This window comes from Rhinopithecus roxellana, chromosome 15 (assembly GCF_007565055.1).
Source record: "Rhinopithecus roxellana isolate Shanxi Qingling chromosome 15, ASM756505v1, whole genome shotgun sequence".
Lineage (NCBI taxonomy): Eukaryota > Metazoa > Chordata > Mammalia > Primates > Cercopithecidae > Rhinopithecus > Rhinopithecus roxellana.
Genome location: NC_044563.1, coordinates 75,328,362 through 75,333,732, shown reverse-complemented (window position 1 = coordinate 75,333,732; position 5,371 = coordinate 75,328,362). Strand labels below are relative to the sequence as shown.

General features: G+C 43.1%; 1 long non-coding RNA gene across 1 annotated transcript; it reads right to left on the bottom strand.

Moving 5' to 3' along the window:
- Positions 1–1,856: 1,856 nt before the first annotated feature.
- LOC104668911 lies at positions 1,857–4,676 on the bottom strand. Its single transcript, XR_748911.2, has 2 exons — positions 3,463–4,676; positions 1,857–3,098 (listed from the first exon to the last, which is right to left on the bottom strand). It is a non-coding gene; the product is annotated as an uncharacterized LOC104668911 (long non-coding RNA).
- Positions 4,677–5,371: the final 695 nt, after the last annotated feature.

Genomic DNA, 5,371 nt, shown 5'->3' with positions numbered 1-5,371 from the left:
TGTTGAGAGGATTAGTTGAGATGATATAAAGCATTTTGCTCAGTGCCTGTGTTATAAGAAGTGCCTCATCTGAGTATTAGCTATTGCTTTTGTTATTCTAAAGCCTTCCTCTGAGATTTTACATGAATCATTGCTTCTGCAAAGTTTTCTCTCATCATAGTTGTGAACCAAGGCTCTTGTCAATCTTTCAGGCCTAGCCAAGATCTCAACTCTGTCCCTTCCAGAATCTTCTCCTTTTGCTTCCAGTTGTCTGTGTCTCTTATAGCTCTTAATCACAGTTTGCTTTGAGTTCCGATTTTGGACTTGAGGAGGACAGGGATTATATCTTCCTCTTTTTATCTTCCTTACTCCAATTCCAGAGTTTAGCACTCTGCACACCTTTATATGTAGTAAGTGTGCAATACATTTTTGATTTTTTGTAATAATAGATATCATTTACTGAGCAATTATTATGTGCCTTTATTTTTGTATACATTATCACATTTAATCCTCGTAACAATACTGTCATGTAATTATCTACATGAAGCAATTAAAAAAGGATTTCTTTCTTATAGATGTGGGAAATAAGACTCTGGAGAGATGAAATCATTTACTGGTCACATAGCTGATGAGTGGATGAGCTTTGCTCCAAACACAGGACTATCAGTTTCCAAAGACTGTGTATTATGTGCAACTAGGCTAAACCCACCGCAGCTTTCATTGGTCATACCCTAACCCCCAGGTAGGCTGCACACTCAGCAACTTCCAGCTCTTAGAATGCTGTGGTTCTATGAATGGGAAATAGCTACTGAGTAGCTTGGAAAGATTGTAATTCCATCCTGCTTGAGTCAAGAAACGCCCAGGGCAGCAGAGGCCAGCCTAGTTAAGCAGGGATGTAAATATTAGCACAGGCATTACGTGAAAGGTCTTTAAAGAATATAAACAGCCTGGCAAAAGGGGAAGATGGAGGATCCAAGGAGTCCAGCAGCAGCCATAGCGTCAGAGGCACTTTGAAGAATATGGTGTGATGAAGTGCCAGGAGGACTTGCCTGTCAACGAAAGACTCTCTAATACATCTCAGCTGACAAAAAGCAGGAGAGAAGCTCAGTTCTGATAGAAAACAATGCTGATGAGAAACAGAGATTGAGGAGATAGCAGAAACTTGGCATTAGAGTTCCAGAAGTCCAGAAAGACAAGAGTGAAGGGATACATGAAAATTAATGACTGATAATGCTAATAATAATATTTATATTGATTGATAATGTGATTGCTATGTGCCCAGCACTATGCAGTGTAAGGAGGCGAGTAGCTGTGTAGCCATAACACCACAGACATGATTATTTCAGAACCCAAGTTCACTTCTTTTTAATCTTTCTTGACTGTTGATACTTAAGGTATCTCCCAACCTCATCTGATTCTTTCAACAAGCATTTGTCTCATGTCTACTCTGTGCATGCCCTAGGATGTGCCCTGGGGAGGTGGGTGAAACTTGTGCTCTAACCTGGAGGAACTCACAAGTTCACAAGTTCATTGTAGACAAGGAGCATACATGTCTACAATGGAGTGGCATGTTTGTTATTAGAGATGTTTGTTATTATTAGTGTACAAGTGTTTTGGGAAATGGGAGGAAGATTTCAGAGAAGAGGTGGTATCTGAGTGGAGAATACTTTTAAGGATGGGTGGAGAGTGAGGGGAGCACATTGTGAGCAGAGGCGACAGTTTCATAAAGGCTTGAGGCTGTGAGAATATATGTTATGTTCAAAATGGCTAAACAGGGACCCCTGAATGTCTAGGACTGGGATATGTTAGAAGCTGCAGTAAGTAGAACCTGAAAGATATGGTGGGATAAAATAGTGAAAAATATTTCAAAGACATTGTTAAATCAATCATCATGTTTATTTATTGAGCATCTACTATGTGCTAAGTATGGAATCTGGCACTGGGACTACAATGTCAGGCAAACCAGAGTTGGTCTCTGCTTCACCCGTAGGATGACCACACGTTCCAGTCTCCTTCTTGTCCTGGAATAATTGTTAATAACATCTCCTTTTACTTTCAAAAGTGTTCCCATTTACACTGTAAGTTATATGATGATGCTACCTCAGAATTTCAGAAAGACAAACATTAATCAAACAATCACCCAATATGTAACTTCAGATTGTGCTAGATGTTATGAAAGAAAGATGCAGAGGGCTATTACAGCAAGCATTGGAAAGCAGCTTCATTCGCCACAGGAATTTAGATTTCTCTGCAGGCAAAACAGAGACGGAGGTTTTTAAGTTAGAGATCAGATCTTAGTTTTAGAAGTCATGGCATTTCTGTGCCTGTGGAAGATTTCTCTCTCTCCTCTCTCTCTCTTTTTTTTTTTTTTTTTTTCAGAGTCTCGCTCTCACCTAGGCTGGAGTGCAGTGGTGTGATCTTGTCTCACTGTAGCCACCACCTCCTGGGCTCAAATAATCCTCCCGAGTAGCTGGGACTACAGGTTCCTGCCACCATGTCCAGCTAATTTTTGTATATATATTTTTAATAGAGATGGGGTTTTACATGTTGCCCAGGCTAGTCTCAAACTTCTGGGCTCAAGTGATCTGCCCACCTTTGCCTCCCAAAGTGCTGGGATTACAGGCATGAGCAACTGTGTCTGGCCCCTCTCTCTTTCTCTTTAATGTCTCCTAGTTATTATCAATAAGAATTGGAGAAAATCCAATTTTCATTGTATAGACTTTCACAGTGTAAATGTACTTTTTTTCTTTAGAGTTGCAGAGTGAAAAGTTCAAAGCAAATACGTCAGCCAAAGCTCGCTTTCTGTCCTAGCTCTGCCTAGAGCCAGCTGCCTGACCCTGGACAAGTTACTTCTCCTTAGCCTTGGTTTTCTCATCTTTTATTTTTATTTTTATTTATTTATTTTTTTTTAGAGATAAGGTCTCACTTTGTCACCCAGGCTAAAGTGCAGTGGTGGGATCATAGCTCACTGCAGCGTCAAACTCTTGGGCTCAAGCGATCCTCCTGCTTCAGCATCCTGAGTCCCTGGGATTACAGGTGCGAGACACCACTCCCAGTTCAGGTTTTCTCATCTTTAGGAAGGGAGTGGTCATTCCCACCTGCAAGGGTAGCTGTGAGGACTGGAAATATGGTGAGTAAAGTGACTAGTACAGTGCTGGCCACATGGTAGGCATTCAAAAAACAGCACCTACTTTAGTTAGGGTTTTCTGAGCTTGTGATTATCTCAGAACGGGTGCTATGACTGGTATAGAAATGCATTTCATAGAAGACACACCACTGTCTATAACAGGGAAGAGAGTGTAGGTCAGTGGGCAAGGAAGGGAAGGGAAAGGGCTGCTAGTGTTTCCGCCACTAGAAGGAAATTGGGGTGGAAAACAAACACCTGCCCTTTTTAGTTGGACTCTACATGGCCCTTAAGAACCAGAACCTACAGACCTGGTGTGCTAAGCAGAGTAAGAAAGAGGCATCTAATGGTGTACGCACTAAAAATCCAGACTGCCCTGCATAACCAGGACCTCCTGGGAACGTCTGGGAAAATCAGACAGTGAGGCTCCATCTTGCTTTTGTCTTCTCTTCCTCCTTCCTCGGGCTTGTATATAACTCCCTCTGTGGGCAGAGGAAGGCCCCTGATAGAGGGATGCAGGCAGACACTGCACTGAGTGAGCCTGAGAAGACGGGGACAGAGCAGGCTGCATGGGGTTGGAGGGAGGAGGAACTAGGAGCCTCCGCCCAGTGGCTATTTTGGAGCTAAAAGTGCTGTGACCACTTCTGTCCAGGTCTGGCTTGTGTCCTGACTGGGAGACCAGGTTGCTGGAGTCTGCATCTCATTTTCTTTCTGATTTGCCTCTGGTGTTGTTCTGCTGTGTGTTGGTCTTCGAGGGCTGCCATAACAAATGACCACATCCTGGATGACCGTTTGTTTTCTCACTGCTCTGGAGGCTAGACTCCAAAATCAAGGTGTTGTGAGGATTGTTTCTTCTAATGTCTCTCTCCTTGACTTGTAGATGGCCACACCCTCCCTCAGTCTTCACATGGTCTTTTCTCCCTGCATTCTTGTCTGTGTCCTAATCTCCTCCTTTTATAAATGCCCCTCATAATGGATTAGGGCTCACTCTCATGACCTCGTGTCACCTTAATTACCTCTGTAAAGACCCTGTCTCCAAATACAGTCAAATTCTGAGGTACAAGGTGTTAGGACTTCAACACATGAATTTTGCGGGGATGCAATTTAGTTCATAACAGACAGCTGGGCAAGTTTCATCTTTGGTCTTCATCCCTTAAGAGAGGAAAAGTGGCTTGGTTGGTCTACTGAGCCTCTTTCCTCGGAGAGGAGTTGAATCAGGAAGCTGCAAGCTTCTCGAAACAGTGCAAATCCCTCTCTAAACTCTCTTGGCTTTACCCAGAGCCAATGGATAATCCACTGCCTGCTTTGGGGTTCCTGGATGTTTCCTCTTGCTTCCGCAAGCCTGATTTTAGGATCTGGGATCTGCTTTGCTTCTGGTGGAGAAATAGGTGTCTACTCTGAAATTACTTCTCCTTGGGACTGTTCAAATGTATTGGTCTTGTCTTTTGCAGAGGTTCCTTTAACAGAAAAGAGCTCTCAGCCCTCAAAGATCCCATGCAGAGGGCTCACCTACTGCAGGATAAGAGAGCCAAGTAAGTTGCTACACTTTTTCCATTCATCCCTTCCTTCCTCTGCAGGGAAAGGCAGGAGACCACACCTGTGTTTGTGATATTACAGGCACGCTGAGATCCACAAATGTGTCATTAGCCCACCAGGTTAGCACAGAACGGCTGCATCTGAAGGTGATTTAACACAGGTAGAACCCTGCTTACAGATGGGCGGGCTTCCAAAGATTTGCTTGTAGCTTAGTTATTATGAATCAGGAGTGTTTTCCTCTCATAGAAAAAGTGTTAAATGCAGGGGGAGGTTTTCAGGGAACTCCTCAAAAATCGATCTAACTCACACATAATTAAAATACGAAATATGATCATTTCTGTCCCCAACACCCAAATTTCATACATGCCATTGTTCCAGTGGGAAAATATGTTGTGAGTTCCAACCGTGTGTATCGGGACCAGTGCTTTCCGCTCATGTGTAGCTCACCTGACAGTAGCTTCATGGAAAGAGGGTGTTTTGGGGAGGGAAAGAAGGATGATACTGGGCCGGATACTTCCGGACACGAGTAAAACAATAGGTAAAGAGTGTAAATTATTCACATTTTTAAAAGCAGGACCATATAGTTGATTACATTTATGTAATCATGATAACCCTGCAAGGATAAGTATTATGATCTCCATTCTAGAGAAATGGAGGGTGAGACTCAGAGATGTCAAGAGACACTTCAGGCTCACACAGCAGAGACAGTTGCTGCCCTCAGAATGGAATGCG